The following is a 25,827-nucleotide window of genomic DNA, read 5'->3' as shown; positions in this document are numbered from 1 at the left end:
TTAATTGGATAGATATACATATATTGTATACAGTTAATGTATTGTATTGTTATGTTATTTGGCCATATCCACTAGTCAGGAATGGTTGGCAAAGCTTTTTTAGGAACATGGCTAACCACCCTCTTCCTTCCTTCTTGGTAGGAGTGGGATGGTCCTGCTTCCTGCCAGAAGAGGGAGTTCCAGTATTGACAAAGGGAGGAAATGAGAGGGGAGTTCCATTTCAGATAATGGGGGAGTGAGGAAGTACATGTCAGAGCTTCCAATCTCCTATTCCCCTGTGAGGAGAAATTCAGGAAGCAGAGATTCTTCTCCTGTGAGAACAATTTAATCCTGTCTCAAGAAAACATTTGAGACAAGTCAGCAGAGTGATCAGTAAAATACAGCTTTACAGCTGTAAGGTGAAGGACAATAGCTTAGACACCACCATCTACCTAAACCATCACTAGGTCAGAATAACATTAAGCCTGTATTACAGTGGACACCTATATCCACAAGTGCTTGCTAATGCCAACCGATTGCCATCCAACCTGCCACCATACCTCCCCATCTGGTGCCAGAATCTGCACTTTGTACTTCATACTCCTGGATGTGCCACATGTTATATTTTGCACTAAGTAAAGAGAGACTATTATACATTTACTTATGGTCTGATTCTTCAAACTACTTTTTATTGCACCAAACCTCAGGGAGAGATGGCCTGAGGGAGTACACCGTGACACATCAGGGCTACTATCGCTCAAATCCTCTACATCGGCTCCTTGGGGGCTCATGATAGATATATTAAATACCGTAGATAAATAGATAGATAGACAATCCTATTAATAAATATTGACCTCGGGCGCGGAGCTTGGAACCCATGCAGAGAAGAAGCAGCTAGTGACAGCTCCTGGTGTATATCTGCTAAAGCTACAAAATAAAGCAACTCATAATTGTCAGACAAGCGAAGTTCGCCCAAGGAAACGATCCGGATACTAGAGCTACATTCTGGATGAACTACATGCCGGAAAGAATCCGGTAAAGGACATATTACAACTTCTAAAGCAAAGCCGCGGCACTAGGAGAGAGAGGCGCGAAATAACGCATCACAAAAGGGGCGGAGTCAGCACAGGAAGAGACGGGAGCGGCATCTTGTGCGAGCCTCAAGATACAGACAGCGCCATAATAGGAACACAGCGAATAGAAGTTGCAAACAGAGGGACACAGACTTCCCAAGCAAAACGAGAGGAGCGCAACAAGAAACGATCCTCGCGGCGGATAACAGCGCAGCAGCAGTCACGATTACTGCAAGTAGCCGAGAGAGTAAAGTAAAAGAAGGGGAACAGAACATTGAAGCAACAGCAGAGGTGCCCAAGCCTCCGGAACACAAGCTGACAGCAGTGTGATCGAAAACAGAGAAAGCCCGCACAAAGATCTATGTTAGCAGAAAAATGAAAGTAGACGCACAGTCCTGAAGACAGTATTACCAGGAGTGGAATCGCATATATTAACCCACCAAGACCCAGCGACCGAGTGCACAACAACCACAGCAAGTAACCTGGTAGGACTGCGGGGTATTATTAAAAGCGGGGTACACTGCTTTACAAGCTGCATCAGAGATATTGCCTCTGATATAGAAGGCACTTCCTTAGTAGCAAGAGAAATACCAACCTGCTACACTACACAGAACTAAAAGTAATTCTGTTATAATTACACACTACAGATCCCTAACTTCCTCAGTGAGATGCAACAGAAACACAACCATCCTTATCGCACCAGAGGAATAAACAACTCTGAAGTTTGGCAAACCTCATAAAAAAAATCCTATCATTCCAAAGATTATCTGGGAGAAGATTTCCCAGACATATACAACATGCAAAGCTCGCAAAAAAAAAGACAAAATGTCCCAAAACCAAAAGCCTCAAAACTATTAACAACAAAATTGTGGGAAATGAGGAACAAGAAGACAATACTGAGAATGATAATTTCTCAGACAACTCCTCAGACACGGAGAGTCCTCAAAAACAGAGAGCAAGGAAAAAATCATTCAGTGACTCCTTAAATGAGGAAAATCAGACACATCAATCAGAACAGGTCAAAACTACACCTGAACCCAATCAGTGGATAGACCTGAATTCCATCATCGCCACTGACAAAGCTGCGTCTGAATCCTTCATAAAAGAGACAATATTATTGCTACACAAGTCCTTTACAAAAGAGATAAGCAATGTCTTCTTGTCAACCAGCTCGAAACGGGAAAATATAGAGAACACACATAGAGAACAAAATAGATCAGATCTGCAAGTCGCATAACGAGATCGCTGACACCATTAATTGCAACTCAGATGAAATTGAAAGTTTACAACTTAAAATTGTTGATCTAGAAGATAGAAATAGAAGAAAACCTGAAATTCAGGGGCATCCCAGAAACCGTTTTGCCCTTGGAACTAACACAATTTTTACAAAAATTACTGGGACTAGTTCTACCAGATTGCTCCTCACAAGACTTTGAAATAGACAGAGCCCACCGTTTACCCAAACCAAGAGGATTGGACCCTTAAATCCCAAGAGACACTATTGCCAGAATACATTTTTACAAAATCAAAGAAAAGTTCAATCAAGAATTCAGAAAATGCAAACAACTCCCAGAGGAATTCAAAAATATACAAGTCTATACAGACTTATCACAATTCACAATCCAACAGAGGGAAAAATACCAAACAGTAACTAATACTTTACGCAAACATAATATACCCTACAGATAGGGCTTCCCTGTAAAGCTATTGATCCTGGATGGAGGAACAAAAAGGATAATCACGTCCACAGAACAAGGCCTGGAACTATTGAATAAATGGGACATTTCGCCCAAACCAGAAGACCGTCCCCCTGAAAGACCATCAAAAAGAGAAAGACCGCGCTGAAGAAACGATGAACCGCGCTGAAGAGATGAAACCGCGCTGAGGAAACCACTCAGTGTCTCTCTCCAGTAGTTTAAAACATGTTGACAATATTTACAGTTATTGCAGTATACACTAGAGTATATGTATCACCAAGACTCCAAGTGTACTTACTTTTTTTTCCTTTCCCTTTCCTACAATTGACCCCAATTGTGTAGCGAAGGCTACTCTTCTATAACTCCTATAAATTCCTATTTTTTTCTGTCACTATAGTGAGCCCTCTTGGGGTAATCCATTTTTATTTTGTATCTGGATTGCCACATTGGCGCTTACGCATCTTAGACCTCTTACCTATTACCTTTTCTTTACCTTTGTTGAACCAAATACTTTTAGAATCTGATAGATTGTAAGGCTATTTACTGTTTAGGCTGGGTTTGATCGGCTCTTGTCATATGTTGTACTCTTATGTAAAGTATAACCTATATATACACACAGGTGTAAATTGCCCACGCACAGATCATCCAGAAAAAAGAATATAATTAGGGATGAGCGAACCCGAACTGTATAGTCCGGGTTCGTACCGAATTTTGGGGTGTCCGTGACACGGACCCGAACCCGAACATTTTAGTAAAAGTCCGGGTTCGGGTTCGGTGTTTGTCGCTTTCTTGGCGCTTTTTGAAAAAGGCTTCAAAGCAGCCAATCAACAAGCGTCATACAACTTGCCCCAAGAGGCCGTCACAGCCATGCCTACTATTGGCATGGCTGTGATTGGCCAGTGCAGCATGTGACCCAGCCTCTATTTAAGCTGGAGTCACGTAGCGCCGCATGTCACTCTGCTCTGATCAGTGTAGGGAGAGGTTGCAGCTGCGATGTTAGGGCAAGATTAGGCAGTGATTAACTCCTCCAAAAGACTTAATTCAGTGATCGATCTACAGCTGTGGATGATTGAACTGCTGCTATTCAATTACTCACTGTTTTTAGGCTGCCCAGAGCGTTTTTCATTCACTTTTTTCTGGGGTAATCGGCCGCCATTTTGTGTCTTGTGGTGCGCCAGCACAAGCTGCCACCAAGTCCATTTAACCATCAATAGTGTGGTTATTTTTTGGCTATATCCTACATCAGGGTCAAGCTGTCACCAAGTGCATTTAACCATCAATAGTGTGGTTATTTTTTGGCTATATCCTACATATGGGGCAAGCTGTCACCAAGTGCATTTAACCCTCAATAGTGTGGTTATTTTTTGGCTATATCCTACATCAGGGTCAAGCTGTCACCATGTGCATTTAACCATCAATAGTGTGGTTATTTTTTGGCTATATCCTACATATGGGGCAAGCTGTCACCAAGTGCATTTAACCCTCAATAGTGTGGCTATTTTTTGGCTATATCCTACATATGGGGCAAGCTGTCACCAAGTGCATTTAACCATCAATAGTGTGGTTATTTTTTGGCTATATCCTACATATGGGCAAGCTGTCACCAAGTGCATTTAACCATCAATAGTGTGGTTATTTTTTGGCTATATCCTACATCAGGGTCAAGCTGTCACCAAGTGCATTTAACCATCAATAGTGTTTTTTTTTGGGCTATATCCTACATCAGGTTCAAGCTGTCACCAAGTGCATTTAACCATCAATAGTGTGGTTATTTTTTGGCTATATCCTACATCAGGGTCAAGCTGTCACCAAGTGCATTTAACCATCAATAGTGTGGTTATTTTTTAGCTATATCCTACATCAGGGGCAAGCTGTCACCAAGTGCATTTAACCATCAATAGTGTGGTTATTTTTGGGCTATATCCCACATCAGGGGTAAGCTGTCACAAAGTGCATTTAACCATCAATAGTGTGGTTATTTTTTGGCTATATCCTACATCAGGGGCTTGGCTGTGCTTGCTATTTTATTGAGGGGTGAAATACAATTGCCAAAATAGCAGTACCCTAAATCTGGTGTTTCAGCTGTGGCCAGCCAATTGTAATACTGTCTGCTGTCTGGCAAAGGATATATTTTTGTTCAGGGTTGAAATACAATTCCCAACTTAGCAATTTCCTAAATTAGTGGTTTCTGCTGTATCAGGGCTACTTTAAATCTATTCATTAAAAGGGTATATAAGATTCAAGGTGCAGATAGGGTCATTCTCAATAACTCCACACACACGCTACTGTGCAATTCCAAGTCTGAATCTGTGTGTAAACGTATACCAGTCACCCAGCGCCTAAATAATAGGCCTCAAATTTATATTCATCTAAATCTGCCTTTATTGCTGTGGCTGGTCAAGTTATTTAGTGTCCGTCAAAGCACAGTTTTTGTTCTGGGTTGAAATACAATTCCCAATTTTGCAATTCTCTAAATTAGTGGTTTCTGCTGTATCAGGCCTACTTTAAATCTATCCCTAAAAGGGTATATAAGATTCAAGGTGCAGATAGGGTCATTCTCAATAACTTCACACACACGCTACTGTGCAATTCCAAGTCTTATTCTGTCTGTAAACGTATACCTGTCACCCAGCGCCTATATAATAGGCCTCAAATTTATATTAATCTAAATCTGTCTTTATTGCTGTGGCTGGTCAAGTTATTTAGTGTCCGTCAAAGCACAGTTTTTGTTCTGGGTTGAAATACAATTCCCAATTTAGCAATTCTCTAAATTAGTGGTTTCTGCTGTATCAGGCCTACTTTAAATCTATCCCTTAAAGGGTATATAAGATTCAAGGTGCAGATAGGGTCATTCTCAATAACTTCACACACACGCTACTGTGCAATTCCAAGTCTAATTCTGTCTGTAAACGTATACCTGTCACCCAGCGCCTAAATAATAGGCCTCAAATTTATATTCATCTAAATCTGTCATTATTGCTGTGGCTGGTCAAGTTATTTAGTGTCTGTCAAAGCACAGTTTTTGTTCTGGGTTGAAATACAATTCCCAATTTTGCAATTCTCTAAATTAGTGGTTTCTGCTTTATCAGGCCTACTTTAAATCTATCCCTAAAAGGGTACATAAGATTTAAGGTGCAGATAGGGTCATTCTCAATAACTTCACACACATGCTACTGTGCAATTCCAAGTCTAATTCTGTCTGTAAACGTATACCTGTCATCCAGCGCCTAAATACTAGGCCTCAAATTTATATTCAGCTAAATCTGTCGTTACTGCTGTGCCTTTATCAGTGTAATACGGTACCTAAATAGATAGCCAGATAGTGTTAGGTGTCTGTAAAAAAAGGCCTGAATTTGAATTCAATACATTGGGCCAAATAATATTTTTGTTATTGTGGTGAACGGTAACAATGAGGAAAACATCTAGTAAGGGACGTGGACATGGTCGTGGTGGTGTTAGTGGACCCTCTGGTGCTGGGAGAGGACGTGGCCATTCTGCCACAGCCACACGTCCTAGTGTACCAACTACCTCAGGTCCCAGTAGCCGCCATAATTTACAGCGATATTTGGTGGGGCCCAATGCCGTTCTAAGGATGGTAAGGCCTGAGCAGGTACAGGCATTAGTCAATTGGGTGGCCGACAGTGGATCCAGCACGTTCACATTATCTCACACCCAGTCTTCTGCAGAAAGCGCACAGATGGCGCCTAAAAACCAAGCCCATCAGTCTGTCACATCACCCCCATGCATACCAGGGAAACTGTCTGAGCCTCAAGTTATGCAGCAGTCTCTTATGCTGTTTGAAGACTCCGCTGGCAGGGTTTCCCAAGGGCATCCACCTAGCCCTTCCCCAGCGGTGGAAGACAAAGAATGCACTGACGCACAACCACTTATGTTTCCTGATGATGAGGACATGGGAATACCACCTCAGCACGTCTCTGATGATGACGAAACACAGGTGCCAACTGCTGCGTCTTTCTGCAGTGTGCAGACTGAACAGGAGGCCAGGGATCAAGACTGGGTGGAAGACGATGCAGGGGACGATGAGGTCCTAGACCCCACATGGAATGAAGGTCGTGCCACTGACTTTCACAGTTCGGAGGAAGAGGCAGTGGTGAGACCGAGCCAACAGCGTAGCAAAAGAGGGAGCAGTGGGCAAAAGCAGAACACCCGCCGCCAAGAGACTCCGCCTGCTACTGACCGCCGCCATCTGGGACCGAGCACCCCAAAGGCAGCTTCAAGGAGTTCCCTGGCATGGCACTTCTTCAAACAATGTGCTGACGACAAGACCCGAGTGGTTTGCACGCTGTGCCATCAGAGCCTGAAGCGAGGCATTAATGTTCTGAACCTTAGCACAACCTGCATGACCAGGCACCTGCATGCAAAGCATGAACTGCAGTGGAGTAAACACCTTAAAAACAAGGAGGTCACTCAGGCTCCCCCTGCTACCTCTTCTGCTGCTGCCACCTCGGCCTCTTCTGCTTCTGCCCCCGCCTCGGCCTCTTCCTCCGCCTCTGGAGGAACGTTGGCACCTGCCGCCCAGCAAACATGGGATGTACCACCAACACCACCACCTGCGTCACCAAGCATCCCAACCATGTCACACGCCAGCGTTCAGCTCTTCATCTCACAAACATTTGAGAGAAAGCGTAAATTCCCACCTAGCCACCCTCGATCCCTGGCCCTGAATGCCAGGATTTCTAAACTACTGGCCTATGAAATGCTGTCACTTAGGCTGGTGGACACAGACAGCTTCAAACAGCTCATGTCGCTTGCTGTCCCACAGTATGTTGTTCCCAGCCGGCACTACTTCTCCAAGAGAGCCGTGCCTTCCCTGCACAACCAAGTATCCGATAAAATCAAGTGTGCACTGCGCAACGCCATCTGTGGCAAGGTCCACCTAACCACAGATACGTGGACCAGTAAGCACGGCCAGGGACGCTATATCTCCCTAACTGCACACTGGGTAAATGTAGTGGCAGCTGGGCCCCAGGCGGAGGGCTGTTTGGCGCACGTCCTTCCGCCGCCAAGGATCGCAGGGCAACATTCTTTGCCTCCTGTTGCCACCTCCTCCTACTCAGCTTCCTCCTCCTCTTCTTCCACCTGCTCATCCAGTCAGCCACACACCTTCACCACCAACTTCAGCACAGCCCGGGGTAAACGTCAGCAGGCCATTCTGAAACTCATATGTTTGGGGGACAGGCTCCACACCGCACAGGAGTTGTGGCGGGGTATAGAACAACAGACCGACGAGTGGTTGCTGCCGGTGAGCCTCAAGCCCGGCCTGGTGGTGTGCGATAATGGGCGAAATCTCGTTGCAGCTCTGGGAATAGCCGGTTTGACGCACATCCCTTGCCTGGTGCATGTGCTGAATTTGGTGGTGCAGAAGTTTATTCACAACTACCCCGACATGTCAGAGCTGCTGCATTAAGTGCGGGCCGTCTTTTCGCGCTTCCGGCGTTCACATCCTGCCGCTGCTCACCTGTATGCGCTACAGCGTAACTTCGGCCTTCCCGCTCACCGCCTCATATGCGACGTGCCCACTAGGTGGAACTCCACCTTGCACATGCTGGACAGACTGTGCGAGCAGCAGCAGGCCATAGTGGAGTTTCAGCTGCAGCACGCACGGGTCAGTCGCACTGCGGAACAGCACCACTTCACCACCAATGACTGGGCCTCCATGCGAGACCTGTGTGTCCCGTTGCGCTGTTTCGAGTACTTCACCAACATGGCCAGTGGCGATGACGCCGTTATCAGCGTTACAATACCACTTCTATGTCTCCTTGAGAAAACACTTAGGGCGATGATGGAAGAGGAGGTGGCCCAGGAGGAGGAGGAAGAGGGGTCATTTTTAGCACTTTCGGGCCAGTCTCTTAGAAGTGACTTTTTGCCACAGCAGAGGCCAGGTACAAATGTGGCCAGCCAGGGCCCACTACTGGAGGACGAGGATGAGGAGGAGGTGGAGGAGGATGAGGATGAAGCATGGTCACAGCAGTGTGGCACCCAACGCAGCTCGGGCCCATCACTGGTGCGTGGCTGGGGGGAAAGGCAGGACGATGATGATACGCCTCCCACAGAGGACAGCTTGTCCTTACCTCTGGGCAGCCTGGCACACATGAGCGACTACATGCTGCAGTGCCTGCGCAACGACAGCAGAGTTGCCCACATTTTAACGTGTGCGGACTACTGGGTTGCCACCCTGCTGGATCCATGGTACAAAGACAATGTGCCCACCTTACTTCCTGCACTGGAGCGTGATAGGAAGATGTGCGTGTACAAGCGCATGTTGGTAGATGCGCTACTGAGAGCATTCCAAAATGTCACAGGGGAACAAGTGGAAGCCCAAGGCCAAGGCAGAGGAGGAGCAAGAGGTCGCCAAGGCAGCTGTGTCACGGCCAGCTCCTCTGAGGGCAGGGTTAGCATGGCAGAGATGTGGAAAAGTTTTGTCAACACGCCACAGCTAACTGCACCACCACCTGATACGCAACGTGTTAGCAGGAGGCAACATTTCACTAACATGGTGGAACAGTACGTGTGCACACCCCTCCACGTACTGACTGATGTTTCGGCCCCATTCAACTTCTGGGTCTCTAAATTGTCCATGTGGCCAGAGCTAGCCTTTTATGCCTTGGAGGTGCTGGCCTGCCCGGCGGCCAGCGTTTTGTCTGAACGAGTATTCAGCACGCCAGGGGGCGTCATTACAGACAAACGCAGCCGCCTGTCTACAGCCAATGTGGACAAGCTGACGTTCATAAAAATGAACCAGGCATGGATTTCACAGGACCTGTCCATCCTTTGTGCAGATTAGACATTAACTACCTCCCCTTAACCATATATTATTGTACTCCAGGGCACTTACTCATTCAATCCTATTTGTATTTTCATTTTACCATTATATTGCGGGGCAACCCAAAGTTGAATGAACCTCTCCTCTGTCTGGGTGCCTGGGCCTAAATATATGACAATGGACTGTTCCAATGTTGGGTGACGTGAAGCATGATTCTCTGCTATGACATGAAGACTGATTCTCTGCTGACATGAAGCCAGATTCTCTGTTACGGGACCTCTCTCCTCTGCCTGGGTGCCTGGGCCTAAATATCCGACAATGGACTGTTCCAGTGTTGGGTGACGTGAAGCCTGATTCTCTGCTATGACATGAAGACTGATTCTCTGCTGACATGAAGCCAGATTCTCTGTTACGGGACCTCTCTCCTCTGCCTGGGTGCCTGGGCCTAAATATCTGACAATGGACTGTTCCAGTGTTGGGTGACGTGAAGCATGATTCTCTGATATAGTGATTGTAGTGGATGGCACTCCTGGTTTGTGGTAGTCGGTGCTCAGCGGAAGAGGTCAGTCAGAATATACTTGTATAAACCACGGCACTCGATATATTGCAAAATTAGATTCTTTTATTTATTGTCCATCCCAAATGGATCTTTTTGTAAATACACTGGCCAGTGTATTTACAAAAAGATCCATTTGGGATGGACAATAAATAAAAGAATCTAATTTTGCAATATATATCGAGTGCCGTGGTTTATACAAGTATATTCTGATTCTCTGATATGACATGAAGACTGATTCTCTGCTGACATGAAGCCAGATTCTCTGTTACGGGACCTCTCTCCTCTGCCTGGGTGCCTGGGCCTAAATATCTGACAATGGACTGTTCCAGTGTTGGGTGACGTGAAGCATGATTCTCTGCTATGACATGAAGATTGATTCTCTGCTGACATGAAGCCATATTCTCTGTTACGGGACCTCTCTCCTCTGTCTGGATGCCGGGGCCTAAATATCTGACAATGGACTGTTCCAGTGGTGGGTGACGTGAAGCATGATTCTCTGCTATGACATGAAGACTGATTCTCTGCTGACATGAAACCAGATTCTCTGTTATGGGACCTCTCTCCTTTGCCTGGGTGTCGGGACCTAAATATCTGACAATGGACTGTTCCAGTGTTGGGTGACGTGAAGCATGATTCTCTGCTATGATATGAAGATTGATTCTCTGCTGACATGAAGCCTTAGTCTCTGTTACGGGACCTCTCTCCTCTGCCTGGATGCCGGGGCCTAAATATCTGACAATGAATTGTTCCAGTGTTGGGTGACGTGAAGCATGATTCTCTGCTATGACATGAAGATTGATTCTCTGCTGACATGAAGCCAGATTCTCTGTTACGGGACCTCTCTCCTCTGCCTGGGTGCCTGGGCCTAAATATCTGACAATGGACTGTTCCAGTGTTGGGTGACGTGAAGCATGATTCTCTGCTATGACATGAAGATTGATTCTCTGCTGACATGAAGCCAGATTCTCTGTTATGGGACCTCTCTCCTCTGCCTGGGTGCCTGGGCCTAAATATCTGACAATGGACTGTTCCAGTGTTGGATGACGTAAAGCATGATTCTCTGCTATGACATGAAGACTGATTCTCTGCTGACATGAAGCCATATTCTCTGTTACGGGACCTCTCTCCTCTGCCTGGATGCCGGGGCCTAAATATCTGACAATGGACTGTTCCAGTGGTGGGTGACGTGAAGCCTGATTCTCTGCTATGACATGAAGACTGATTCTCTGCTGACATGAAGCCAGATTCTCTGTTATGGGACCTCTCTCCTCTGCCTGGGTGCCGGGGCCTAAATATATGACAATGGACTGTTACAGTGGTGGGTGACGTGAAGCCAGATTCTCTGCTATGGGACCTCTCTCCAATTGATATTGGTTAATTTTTATTTATTTTATTTTTATTTTTATTCATTTCCCTATCCACATTTGTTTGCAGGGGATTTACCTACATGTTGCTGCCTTTTGCAGCCCTCTAGCCCTTTCCTGGGCTGTTTTACAGCCTTTTTAGTGCCGAAAAGTTCGGGTCCTCATTGACTTCAATGGGGTTCGGGTTCGGGACGAAGTTCGGGTCGGGTTCGGATCCCGAATCCGAACATTTCCGGGAAGTTCGGCCGAACTTCTCGAACCCGAACATCCAGGTGTTCGCTCAACTCTAGATATAATCAAGTCTTGTCCTCATATCACTTCATACCTTGAAAAACCCTCCGCGCTCGCAGAAACAAGGAAGACTACAAACATAAGTGACTTCCTCCTGACATATTCTACATCCTCATTCAACACAATCACTAAGAATATTCCACCTTCTTGTCTCTACTAGATACAGGAAAGCGGAATGACGGTGTCATTGCTTAGTTATGACATAAGAGGCCTAAATAGTCCTCAAAAGAGAACATACCTGAAACATGACATACAAAAACTCAAACCAAACATAGCTTTTATCCAAGAAACACACTACAAAGAAGGTGACAACCCACAAATAAAAATTAAAGGCTATTCAAAAACTTTCTATGCCAATGCAGCAACCAAAAGGCAGGTGTATCTATCCTTATTAAGGATACGATAACTTTCCAAGCAGAAAAAATAACAAAAAGCAATGAAGGAAGATTCATCATCCTAAACTGCAAAATAAATAATACCATATACATGCTTGTGAACGTCTATGCCCCCAATACTAGGCAAATAAAATTCTTGAACAAACTACGCAAAAAAATAGACAAGTTATCTAAAGGTGTTCTCTTGTTGGGAGGCGATTTCAACGCAATACACGACCCAATCTTGGATACAAGCAGTGGGAAAAATAAAAACAGAGTCTTAATAGATAACTGGCTAAAAGACAAAGAACTATATGACATATGGAGATGCTTAAATGCCACTGAAAAAGACTACACGCACTATTCATAATGCCAAAATTCATACGCAAGAATCGATATGTTCTTAGCTAAAGCTGATACATTCAATCATATCATATCGAGTACCATAAACAACATATCTTGGTTAGACCATGCACCAGTATTGCTAAAAATTAAAACTACAACACCATCCCCCACATCCTACTCATGGAAAAATAATATATTCATACTCAACAATGAATAAACAAACCAAGTAATAAGGAAAAACTTAAAAGAATTCTTTGAATTCAATTCCTCCTCACATTCTGACCCCATTATGATTTGGAGAGCTCACAAAGCCTTTTCAAGAGGAATAATAATTCAGCAAACGGCCAGATTCAATAAGTCTCACAAAAGAGAGATCACAAACACATTAAAAGAACTAGAATACCTGGAGAAAAAAACCACAAATCAGACAACTCTTTTCCCACACTAGAAGCCCCAACTAAGAATAGATTGAAACTTCACAACATTTTACTAAAAAATCATCTAAAAACATCAAAAAGAATAGAAGCACATTACTACAGGGACTTTAATAAACCAACAAAACTAATGGCCAAACAATCCAAAAATATTAGAACTCAATTTAGAATACAACACTTAATAGATGAGATTACAAAAGAAAAAAATAACTAATCCAGTAGAAATAGCTAACTCAATAGCTAAATATTATGAAAAACTTTACAACTTAAAAAAGGATATAAACACACACCAACCAACTAAAGAACAAATTACCGATTACCTAAAAGAGTGCAAACTTCCAAATATTAATCCAGAAATTAAAGAATCGCTTGAATCTCCTCCTATCTCTGAAAAAGAAACAGAATTAGCAATCAGATCTTTAAAACAAGGAAAAGCGCCTGGCCCAGACGGATTTTCATCTGAATACTATAAGATCTTCAACGACATCTTATTCTCACATATAACTAAAACATTTAACAAAGCAATGGAACAAGGAGAATTCCCTCAAGAAATGTTATCAGCCAACATAATTACACTCCCTAAACAAGGTAAAGAGCCCACCAGCCCAAGAAATTTCCGCCCAATTTCATTAAGAAATGCGGAAGTTAAACTATACGAAAAAATTCTTGCATACAGGTTGAAAGATTTGGTACCGTCTTTAGTCGATTTAGACCAAGTAGGCTTTACCAAAAATAGACATCCATATGATGGTACTAGAAAGATCATTGATTTAGCTTTCTGGGCAAAAACCAGAAAAGCACCTTCTCTGCTTCTTTCCCTGGACGCAGAGAAGGCGTTCGATAGGATCCAATGGGATTATGTCAAACTGGCCCTTCTCAATACAATTTCCCTGACTCAATGATCAAAGCGATATTTGCATTATACAAAAACCCATCTGCAAGAGTCCAATGTAATGGCATATACTCAGATACCTTCCTTATCAGCAATGGAACTAGACAGGGGTGTCCACTATCCCCAACTATATTTATTCTTGCAATTGAACCTCTGATAACCCATATAAGATTGAATCCGAATATAAAAGGCATTAAAATAACTAACAAATCATATAAAACTTATTCGCAGATGATATGATATTAACATTGACTGATCCACTCGGGTCCATTAGAGAAATTCAGACAGAATTAGATAGATTTGGGAAAATTTCCTACCACAAAGTAAACCAAAACAAATCTCACATATTAGGGATCCACATCAAAGAAGACACCAGAACCAAGATTGAAAAAGATTTCAATTACATATGGAATCACAAAACGATAACCTTTTTAGGATCAGAAATAGCTCCAGACAGAAACCTCTTATTAAAAGAGAATTTCCACACGCTATTAAAAAACCTTAAAAAAGATATGGATATGATAATGTTAAAAGAATGGAGCTGGTTTGGAAGATTAACCCTTTATAAAATGATTATCCTGCCTAAAGTGCTCTACAAATTCAGCACAATACCCATTTCCGTACCAAAATACATACTAATAAATATTGACCAAAATTCCATAAATCTTTCTTACTTTTTTTTTTTTAACGAAAAGTAAACTTTTTGTTATCACCAAGTACATCTTCTGTGAAAGGACAATAACCCTGATCTGTATTCCAGAGACAGGTAATATCTAATTTAGCACTTTAGGCAGAGGCGTTGACAGGGGTCTTAGTAAACAAGCTTCCACATATCCATGTCTGTTTCTTTCCTAATATTGTGACAGCTTGTAAATTGAAACAGAAAACCTTTTTCTAGCAAAAGCCTATCTGTAGAAACCCATTCGGTATCACATTATTGAAATGGTGCTTGATTTAAATCACTTAAACATGCATGTGAATTGAACATATCACTGCACTACAGCCTTCTCTAAATTTAGACATGAGAAATCGAAGTTTATAAGAACATTTAATGGATAAATTCAGCTACACAAGATGGAAATATATATTCCTAAATTAGTTTTTGAATTTTGATGCAATTTCTATTAAAACCCAATGATTCTTGTATAAATAAACTGGGTTTATTTTATGCTGCAAACATAGTTATTCCTCTCAAAAATAAAAAATGATTAATATAGAACCTATGAAACATAAGGCAAAGGAATATGACTGCTAAACACTTGCACCAAATTATCTATATTGTCATCATACATCCAAACTATACTCACATGCGGGTTTTATAGTGTCTGACTGCACAAGGGATTTAGCCATAATCCACATCTCTCTATCTGAAAGAATATAGTTCTAGGAAAGACTTACAACAGGGCCAAGACTCTGACGATAATTACCCCCAAAGGGCATCCAGCAGTCAATCCATTTGAAGCCAACTTTGGAGCCAATTACTTGTCACTAGAGTGTAGTCTAATGGTTTGATCACAAATAAATGATTACATCTTATTGATGCTATGTCCTGTGTGCACAATTGTGGGTTTACTGGTGAAAAGCAAAGAGCCTCTCTGGCCAGCACTAAGCCTAGGGCTACAAAGAAACCCACTTGGTCTCTCACCAGTAAGTGACAGGTTCTAGCACCTAGGCAATATGTAGCAAGATTATTTGGGTACTGTATGGCTCTATTATTTGACTATTATATGGCTCTATTAATTACCGTATGGCTGCTTTAGAAAAATGGGTGGTTAAGAGTGCACAATTAAAATTTGAAGCAGCTACACTTCCAAATGCATGCTGGCTCTATTATTGGAACACTGTATGGCTCTATTTTTAGGACACTGTACAGCTATGTCTTTTGTTAACTTTCCTCTTGGCTGGAAATGTCCTGATATGTATGGCATGGGATGACCAGCTTTTCAAAACAACATGATTTCATGATATTGTGCCATGAGATGTCTATCCTAAGTCGTCTATAGGTGGCCACACAGTGCCTGGGTTGTGAAAGGGAATCTGTCAGCTCCGAAACCCCCCCAAACTAGAGACAGCAGTGTATAGTGTAAGTGATGCTGAGTCCGATTATGTAATTTGTATCTTTATAGTCACTCACATTCTATCACTGCAGTAAAATACGATAAGAGGACTCCTGTGCTCCTGCACATAATAGAGAGGACTGAAATGCTTGTTACTGCTGGTTTGCAGAGCACAGTGTCAGAATGCAAGTGGGTATGAAAACAAAAATGTCCTAATAGGACTCAGCATCACTTACACAAGTTTGGTTGGTGTTACGGACCTGACACATTCCATTTAAGGGTATTGATGTCATGATATTGTATTGTGATAAAATGGAGTCTTTGGGAATTGTATGGGTTTATTATATTAACACTGTATGGCTCTATCATTAGAAGATTATATGGTGCTCTATTATAAGGGAAATGCATGGGTTTATAGTTGGGCACTCTATGTTTTATTAGGCCACTGTATTGGCCTACTATTTGGGCGCTGTATAACTCTATTAATAGAACACTGTATGGCTCTATTATTAAGTCATTGTATAGATTTATTCTTTGGGCACAATACATATATATTATTTGGGCACTATAAAGGTTTATTACCGGTATTTGGTCACTGTATGGTTCTATTATTAAGTTACTATGGGCCACATTTATGTACTGATATACGCCACTTTTGTGGTGCATATGAGTCACATATTTTGTCGCAAGTCTCACTTCTCTCTTTCTGTCTGCTGCTGCTGTCCTATAGACATAAAGGGGAGAGCGTCAAGAAAGAAAGGAGACGGCATGTGCGCACTGAGCACGCCGTCACTCCGTACAGCTGATCAGTGGTGGTGCCGGGTGTTGGTCCCTTGCCGATCTGATATTGATGACCTATCCTGAGGATTGGTCTGTCTTCAATATTAAAAAGCCCAGACAACCCCTTTAAATCTACACCAGCAAGGGGGCTGGCGTAGATTTTAGATTGCCTCACGTCCCGCTGGAGCAATCGAAAACACTATGTAGAGGCCTGAGTCTCCACATAACTTTGGTGCTTCCTCCAGCAGCACAGGCACAATTAAGACCAGCGTCTAAATCTTCAGTCTTAATAAATGTGCCCCTATGTCTCTATTATTAAGAGATTGTATAGAGTTACTATTTGGGCACTTTATAGCATTGTTGAATATGGTATATTAATCTTACTTTGGTCATGCATGTTCACTGCGCGCTTCCACATACATCTAAATCTAGTTCTGGATTAGCACAATTTTACTTAAGATATTTTTTTTTTACAAAATATGTGTTCACTTAGGACCAAAATATATTTTCTGAAATGAAATTAGTTTTACACAGTTGTACTATACTTCAAAAGGATGTCCGCCATATATTTACTAAATATATTCACTGGCTGATGGTTGAACATGAAAAGGCTTTGTGCTAAATAATTAAAATGACTTATTATTCAAGTGCAGAATATAAATATCCGCAGAGACAAGTGTTCTTTGATCTGTGCCCTTACTTTGACTTAGATCTCAAGCTGAACATTTGTATTTCAATGTAAGGATGAAGATATTCTAGCGTGAGATCTAGATTATCTATGTGATATTATTTTATCGCAATTTTTCCTAACATGGCGGCTAGCCGGCTACAATGGCGGCTAAAATGGCGGCTACACGTGTGAGGACATGAGGCAAGGAACTCTGGCCAGGTGGGATGACCCATAATGCCATGCATGCAGCCAATCAGCAGCCAGCCCGTTGAGGTCACAGCCCTATAAATACGGCGGCCATCTTAGAGTCTATTTCAATACAATACAAGAAATATTTACCCAGGTCACTTTTGTTGTTATTTGCGCTAAAAACATTTATTGCCATAATTCTAGAGAAAAAGAGAAAAAGACTAAGTTCATATTTGGTGTTATTTACGCTGAAAACGTTTCTTGTCGGATTTCACTACAACAGGAGAAAAATAGACGCAGTTCATGTTTGGTGTTATTTTCGCTAAAAGCTTTTATTGTCGTATTTCACTACAATACGAGAAAAATAGATGCAGTTCACATTTGGTGTTATTTGCGCTAAAAGCGTGTATTGCCATATTTCTAGAGAAAAAGAAAAATAGACTAAGTTCATATTTGGTGTTATTTACGCTGAAAGCATTTCTTGTCATATTTCACTACAACACGAGAAAAATACACGCAGTTCACATTTGGTGTTGTTTGCGCTAAAAGCGTTTATTCTCATATTTCTAGAGAAAAAGAGAAAAATATAGGCAGTTTCTGTTATTTACTTAGAAATCGTTTAGTGGCCTATTTTAGTCCAATACGAGTAATATATACGCAGTTCAGTTTTGCTGTTATTCACCCTGAAATTGTTTCGTTGCCAATTTTAAATCCTTTAGTAAAAAAAATAAATATATATATATATATATTTGGCACTTTTAGGGGTGTTTTAGTTTGCTTTAAATGTATTTAGTTCAGCTAAAACTATGTCAGACAGAGAAGTGCCAGGCCCTGCACAGGGGAGTGTCAGAGGCGTAAATGATTCTGGCGCAGGCACATGTCGCAGCAGAGTAAGGGGGCGTGACAGCAGGGGTTTCTTCCCAAGGCCTCAGGTCCACATGTCAGCTAGCGGTCGTGTCTTGACCAGCAACCCAGCGGTTCTTGATTGGTTGACTGAAACTTCGACTTCGTCGCAAGTGACAGCAGCACCAGAAGCCTGAGTCTAGAGTCGCTGATGAGCAGCTTTCTTCACCCACATAGTAAAGAAACTACTCACCAGCAGCAGCATGTAGACCTGGAGCAGGACCTGAACCAGCAAGTGGTGGCATACTTTGACAGCGCCCTGCCAGCCGTCATAGAAGATCCACTGGACTACTGGGCAGCCAAACTGGATTTGTGGCTGCAACTGGCCGAGTTTGCCCTGGAAAAGATGTCCTTCCCGGCCAGTAGTGTGGCATCAGAGCGGGTGTTTAGTGTGGCGGGGGCCATAGTTACCCCAAGAAGAACTCGCCTGTACACCCAAAATGTATAGAGACTTACTTTTGTCAAGATGAATCAGGCGTGGATCAGCCAGGATTTCCACCCACCAATGCCTGATGCATCAGATCAGATTAGATAATCCATCTCCACACTACGTAACATTGCCAATCTGTGGTATCATCCTGCTGTTGCTGCCATGTCCACACTGTCACCATGCCACTCTGTGGACTCCTGATGCTGCCATCTCCACACTATGTCACCGCACAACGGATCCTGTCTGTGTAGCAGCTGTAATGCCTGTATGGTCGCATCAGAATTGGCTTATGATTTGGTAGCCAAAAGCAGGAGTGAGTACAAAACACAGAAGACATGCAAATATTACTGTCATCTCTGTTTTAGATCCACTCCTGTTTTTTTGGCATTACCAATACTCATGGATTACTAAGAAAATGCTGACCGAGTGAAGGCGGATGCTCCACAGACAGGATCCGTTTTTTTGTGGGTTATTGTTTTGACGGATCAGAGGAAGGGCAAAATAATCATTGACTTTGACACAAACTTACTGCTGACACTCTGTCGGGGGGTACTCTACTTGTATAAGCGTTTAATAGAACAGGTTCTGTAGACATCTATGTGGAATCAGCTGACAAGGGTGTAAAAGGACTACCCTTCTTCTAGACGCTAACATGGACCTGTAAGGTCCAGTGCGTGAGATGAACGCATTGCACCTGCACTGAATCCTGACCCATTCATTTCAATGGGGCTGTGTACATGAGCGATGTTTTTCACGCATTACTTGTGCGTTACCTGAAAATCGCAGCATGTTCTATGTTCTGCGTTTTTCACGCAGCGCAGGCCCCACAGAAATAAATGGGGCTGTGTGAAAATCGCATCCGCAAGAAAGTGCAGATGCGGTGCGATTTTCACGCATGGTTGCTAAGGAGACGAGGGATGTATGACCCGAGACTAGGGCCAGCGCTTCCATAGAGGCAAGGGGGGCAATTGCCCCTGGGCCCCCAAGTCCTTAGGGGCCCCCAGCGCCGGCCCGCAACTAACTACTATTTGTCACCGCCAGTTCTGTGAGAAGGTCTGGCAGACGTTCTTCTCTACCTCTTGTATGACATTCTTTGTTTTGGTTTTACTTTGTCATCTCCTTTCCTTCTGCCAGGTGTCACTTATTTAGACTAATCGTCTTCCTTTATATTACCTCCCACACTGCCTCACTTTGCGTTTTATACTACTTCCTGGATGAAGTGTTCAAAGCTGGAGGCTGCTGTTTGCGCAGATAAGTCTTTTCCTTTATTGTGTTTCCTTGCTGGCTTGATTCTATGTGACCCTGACTCCGTCCGTATTAAGTGCAGGGAGCCGGTGGTCGTGTCCCCTCACTATTATAGGGTTTTCAGGTGTCACACAGCCTTAGGTACGTGGGCATGCAATCGTCTACCATTGAGACCCTTGCATGTGCATAGCAGTCAGGGAGAGCTCTTAGGGTTTTAAAGGGCTCACCTATATGCTTCTTAGTTTGGGATCATGCCAGTCGGTTGTTTATTTATAAGTTCCAGCTATCTGCAACTTCATCCGTGACTTTATTCTATAATTCTGTGTGGCGGCGCCGCGGCGCTGCTAACTCCGCTAAGCACATGGAGTCCCGGGCGGCGGGCGGTTCGGACTAATGGAAAGGAGGGGCCCCCGCCACCGGCCGCTCTGAGCCCCGCTCTGCCTGCCTCTTTAAGAGACTCGAGAGCAGTGGCTGTGAGTGTGCCGCCGCTGCTGCACAGGCAGGCACGTCTATGCGTCTGACGTTGTTGCAACAGCTCCGCCCCAGAGCAGAGAAGGAGCGAGCGCCAGTGGCAGCCAGCCGCAGCCCACAGACTCTGCCAGGGAAGGCCTGCGGCCCGCCGCCCACACACGGAAGACAGGCAGCCAAGTTTAAGTTAAGTACAGAACAGTTACTGGTAGGTTGGTTAATTATAACAACTGGATCCCATTCCCAACATCTCACCCATCCCAGTGCAAGTGTACTAGCCCGCCATGGTTCTGTTTGGACTGGAGAAATGTGCATTGGGGGGGAAGGGGGCGCGAATGACTCATGATGAGAGATGTGCATGTGCTGGCACTGCTAAATAAATGTCCCATGGAGGGGGTGGGGGAAGGAGAGATGTGCTGCTAGTGCACTGCCACTGGGCCAGTGCCACTGGCCCATATATACTGGAGTGGGAGAAATGTGCCATGGGGGGAGGAGGAGAGATGTGCTGCTGCGAAGTGCACTGCCACTGGCCCATGGAGACTGGAGTGGGAGAAATGTGCCATGGGGGAGGAGGAGAGATGTGCTGCTGCGAAGTGCACTGCCACTGGCCCATGGGGACTGGAGTGGGAGAAATGTGCCATTGGGGGAAGGAGAGATGTGCTGTTACGAAGTGCACTGCCACTGGCCCATGGAGACTGGAGTGGGAGAAATGTGCGGCCATTGAGGGGGGGAGGAGAGATGTGCTGCTGCCAAGTGCCACTGGCCCATAGAGTGGGAGAAATGTGCCATTGGGGGAAGGAGAGATGTGCTGCTGCCAAGTGCCACTGGCCCATGGAGTGGGAGAAATGTGCTATGGGGGGGGGGGGAGAGATGTGCTGCTGCCAAGTGCACTGTCACTGGCCCATGGAGACTGGAGTGGGAGAAATATACCATGGGGGGGGAGTAGGATAGATGTGCTGCTGTGAAGTGCACTGCCACTGGCCCATGGGGACTGGAGTGGGAGAAATGTTCCATGGGGGGGAGAGATGTGCTGCTGCCAAAAGTGCCACTGGCCCATGGAGTGGGAGAAATGTGCTATGGGGGGGGGGAGGAGGAGAGATGTGCTGCTGCCAAGTGCACTGTCACTGGCCCATGGAGACTGGAGTGGGAGAAATATACCATGGGGGGAGTAGGAGAGATGTGCTGCTGTGAAGTGCACTGCCACTGGCCCATGGGGACTGGAATGGGAGAAATGTGCCATGGGGGGGAGAAGGAGAGAAGTGCTGCTGCCAAGTGCCACTGGCCCATGGAGTGGGAGAAATGTGCCATTGGGGGGATGGAGGGTGGGACGTGTGCTGCCATGATGGAGGGGGCGGGGGGAGAAATAATGTGACGCAAAGCGAAGGGGGTGATGTAAAAAGGAGGGGGTGATGATGTGACATGGAGGGGGAGAAATGTGACATTGAGGCCGGGGGGCATCATTGGGGGCACTTTTTACTGACACATTATTAGGTTGCACTATGGGGGCACTTCTTACTAGTGATGGACGAACATCTGCCAGGATGGTTCGTGAGCGCGATTAAATGTTCGCGAACCGCAAGTTCGCGGCGGGTCCCATTCATTTTAATGGCAGGCGAACCTGAAAAACCTTCAGCTCATATTTGCAGCCAAGAAATAATTACTAGAAGTGCACAAATAGTCCCACAACATGGACTGTGACAAACCAGATGTATTATTCGAATTTCCGATCTCCATTTATAATTTTTTTTAATGCGAAATTTCAGCAATATAATTTTCACGTACGCGCATGAGCAAATGCACTATACAGTACCCAAATGCACTATAAAGAAAATATATTGGTATATAACACCCTGCTTCAATCAGTTTTTTTGGGGGGCGACTGGTATATCACACCAGTAGAAATGATTTGTTCCAATAACACTTGTCCCTCTATATACCTGCAGTATCGCAGCAGAGCCGCACACAACTGCCGCACAATACAAATGCTCTATAATATAGTTTCTAACATAGAAAGTATATTATAACATTGTACAAGGAAGGCAATCCATTAGAATATACATAAATATAAAACGTAACCTTTAATAATGTTACTATGAGGGTCCATTCACACGTCCGTAAGTGTTTTGCGGATCCGCAAAACACGGACAACGGCAATGTGCATTCCGCAATTTATGGACCGCACATTGCCGGCACTATAATAGAAAATGCCTAATCTTATCTGCAATTGTGGACAATAATAGGACATCTATTTTTTTGCGGAACCAGAAGCACAGATGCGGAAGTGCAGATCCGCAAATGCGGATAAGGATCCTCAAATGAGGATGCGGACAGCATATTCCGGCCCCATTGAACATGAATTGGTCTGCACCCGTTCCACAAAAGTGGACGTGTGAATGGAATATGTCCCTCAAAATGAAACCCACCGATCAGCTGTTTGAGAAGGCAGTGGCGCTCCAGCAGCGGCGCGGCCTTCTCACTGTTTATCGCTGGCCCAGTGACGTCATGACTAGTATCAACTAGCATGGGCGGGGCTAAGCTCCATTCAAGTAAACAGAGCTTAGCCCCGCCCACACTAGTTGATACTCGTCGTGACGTCACTGAGCCAGCAGTAAACAGCGAGAAGGCCCGCGGTGCTGCTGGAGCGCCGCTGCCTTTTTCAAACAGCTGATCGGCGGGGGTCCCGGGTGTCGGACCCCTGCTGATCAGATGCTGATGATCTATCCAGAGGATAGATCATCAGTTAAAACAAAGTGCAGAACCCCTTTAAGCAAAAAGCATAGATGTGGTAGGCAATAACAAGTGCTCGGCGGCACCAAATCAGAAACCATATGTCCTACCAAATTCCGGGGGGTTCCAGTGCATATCCATGAATCCCGGAAGTAAAGCAAAAACCATCTATCCCTGGGCTAGATGATGATGGGGTATTGAAGGACAGGGTGGGCAAAGAACTGTCCCTGATATTGCCCTACAGGGGGGCTGCTATTGTGGCCCTGATAGCCTAACCACAGACCACCCGCCCTGATAAGAGCGACCCTGTCCGGAACCTTACCCTATATAAAAATGGCCCTAGTAAGCCCCTAGGCCGCTGACTTCCAGGTGATCACTATATAGATCTATGTGTTTTTGACTCATTATGAAAGTATAAGTATGTCGCACCCCTCTGTGTATCACACATATAGATACTAGTCCTTAAAATGACTTTTGTGGCCCTATTAGTTAGCGTTTTGTGTCCCTAACAGCCTGTCCCTGCTCCACACAGCAACCTCTCTCTACACTGGCAAAACACTGAATGTAAAATGGCGGCCAGATCAGGTTTATTTATAAGGTAGGGGTATGTCCATGTGCTGAAACATCTTAATTGGCTGTCCTGTACCACCTGATGGATGTGTCATGGGTCAAAGTTCTTCATAATGTAAAAGAATATGGCGGGCACGAATTTCTCCAAATGGTCGCATGTTCGGCGAATCGTAAACACGCAAAGTTCGCTGCGAAACGACCGCCAGGCGAACCACAAGGCCTTCTCTACTTCTTACTAGCACATTATTGAGGGGCATCTATGAGGGCACTTACTACTGGCACATTATTGGGGGCACTTTTTAGTGGCACGTTACTAGGTGGCACTATGGGGGCACTTTTTGCCGCCACATTATTGGTGAGCACTGTAGGGGCATCTACTGGGGCTACAAATAAGTGGTATGTTATATGGAGGGCTCTGTACAGTGGCATTTTATACTGGGACACATTATGGTGGGTACTATGGGAAAAGGGGGAGAGGAATACTATGTGGTCATCGACGGGGGGCACTAAGAAGGTGTATTTTATGCTTGCAAATTATGGGGAACAGAGGGCATCTACTGGGGCACTATATAGGGTATTTTTATACTGGTACATTATGGGGGCAATTTTTGCACTATTATAAGGAGAATTATTACTACTTGGGGGGCATTATGGTGGGCTTTATTACTCCCCCATGGTATGACCCCCTAGTAGCAGCACCAGCCTCTCCCTGCTCTGCTATCCCTCTGCCCCTTCTCCAAATCCTTATTATGAAATCTTTCTCATTAGGATAAAACACAACATCAGCTCCACCGAGCCCCCCAGCCAAAGTGTTGAAGTCGTGTCCGAGATCCCCAAGGGCCAAGCCAAGTAATTGTAAGTTTTCACTTGGAATATGTTTGTTATACACATATAGCATACAATATATAGTTTCTTCTGTATAAACGTCCACTAATTAAATCTTTAGACCGATTGATGAATGAGATGTGTGGGCCAGCCACGATTAAACCTATAATTGTTTTTATTGATGACACTTAGTACTGTTTTATGGTTTTATCGATATCACTGACGTGACACTACTAGTGAGCGAGGAGGGAGGAGCCGCAGGCAGCCACTGGTGTCTCCCTCCTGTACTCTTGGAGTGATATAGGGTAAACTGAAATTCTGTATTATTAAATTCACTTTAATACTTAAATATAAAAATAGACTTGAACATAACTATATTTTTTTAAGTATATTGTAAGATTACTGGGCCAAGATGAAGCGATCCTATCTCAGCGGTTCTCAGAAAAGAAAAAAAGCAGAAGAAAACACAAGGAAGTTGGAGACCTATCTAAAACTAACATCATTCTTTCAACCACATCGAGAATCACAGCAAGTTGAAGCTTCAACATCCAGTGATGGAACTCCTTTACCACTAGCCACAGAAATGGGAGAGGAAGCTGAAGGTCACGGATCCAAGGACTACAGTCTCTTCTGTGGAAGCACAGATGCAATGTGGAAGTGAACCAGTCACCACTGAACCTGCTGCAGAAAGCACAAATGTTCTGCTGTTTCCATGAGTATTATTTTACCACCGGAAAATGCAGATATTACTGATGTTTTAAGTGACGCTCCAGCATTGTGGCCTACTGCAATTTCTGATGCCCAGAGAATGGAGTTAGTGAAGAGAGGCCCCAAGCAAATTGTGGACATTGTCTTTCCACAGAACAAATCAGCAACTCCAAGACGTTTTACAAAATACAATTATTTCATTCAAGTAGGCAATGGAGACAAAATTCTACGTACATGGCTGGTTTACTCTGAGAAAGTAGATAAAGTATTTTGTTTCTGCTGCGTCGTATTTGGAAAATGGGATATCACAATATCCAAAGATGGGTTTAACAAGTGGAAAAATATCCATTCATACCTGAAAGAACATGAGCACTCTGCTGCTCATGAGCAGTGCATGCAGGACTGGCACAGCCTACGCACAGGGATGTGTGCGAAAAGGACAGTCGATAGAGCCAACATGCAG

At 44.2% G+C, this 25,827-nt stretch overlaps 1 protein-coding gene across 1 annotated transcript in view; it reads right to left on the bottom strand.

The window, feature by feature from the left end:
- Nucleotides 1-25,827, bottom strand: part of PRMT8 (protein arginine methyltransferase 8) — a 285,445-nt gene that overhangs the window by 3,886 nt on the left and 255,732 nt on the right. The gene's annotated exons all lie outside the window — the stretch shown is intronic.

This window comes from Bufo gargarizans, chromosome 2, assembly GCF_014858855.1.
Source record: "Bufo gargarizans isolate SCDJY-AF-19 chromosome 2, ASM1485885v1, whole genome shotgun sequence".
NCBI classification, from domain to species: domain Eukaryota; kingdom Metazoa; phylum Chordata; class Amphibia; order Anura; family Bufonidae; genus Bufo; species Bufo gargarizans.
This window is presented reverse-complemented; position numbering and strand designations above follow the sequence as displayed.